Genomic DNA, 592 nt, shown 5'->3' on the forward strand with positions numbered 1-592 from the left:
GGCAAATACACTTTGTTGGTAGTCAGAACCATGTGTGTGTTGCCTTTTTCCTTGTGTCCCATCTTGAGCGATGTTTTTGTAGAAAGTGTGAGCCAATGAGCCAAAACACTTCCATTGAATCTGTGAAAATTGATTTTTGTGGTGCATTTTTATTTGTAGCCCCACTAGTTACAATTAATTAATTAGGAAATTAATGCTCGAGGAGAAGAATTTCCAGATGGAGGCGTCTTCCAGGACCCAGGAACAAAAGCAAATAATCCAGGAGGTGAACAAACTGTTTGAGGACCAAGAAAAAAGGGTTGAGGAACTTGTTAAGAGAACCTGAGTTGCTTTTTGAAAGTGTGAGTGATAAGATGTCGCCTCTTGTTAATCTAATCTTTGTTGCGGGTGTAACTGCTTCCATGTTTTATACTTTCTGTGAAATGGCATTATAGTTGGCGAAATTGGTGTACTTAATCTTCATTTTCGTCTATTGCTGCAGTAAGTTCATTGCAATATATTTGGCCAAATTGTAGGCCTTTATAGGACTACTTTTATGACTGAGATGAAACTGCATATTTCTAAAGTAGCCTCTTCAGTTTCCACGTACCTT

This window comes from Haemaphysalis longicornis, unplaced genomic scaffold (genome assembly GCF_048455015.1).
Source record: "Haemaphysalis longicornis isolate Haplotype H1 unplaced genomic scaffold, Haemaphysalis longicornis Haplotype H1 scaffold_7, whole genome shotgun sequence".
NCBI classification, from domain to species: domain Eukaryota; kingdom Metazoa; phylum Arthropoda; class Arachnida; order Ixodida; family Ixodidae; genus Haemaphysalis; species Haemaphysalis longicornis.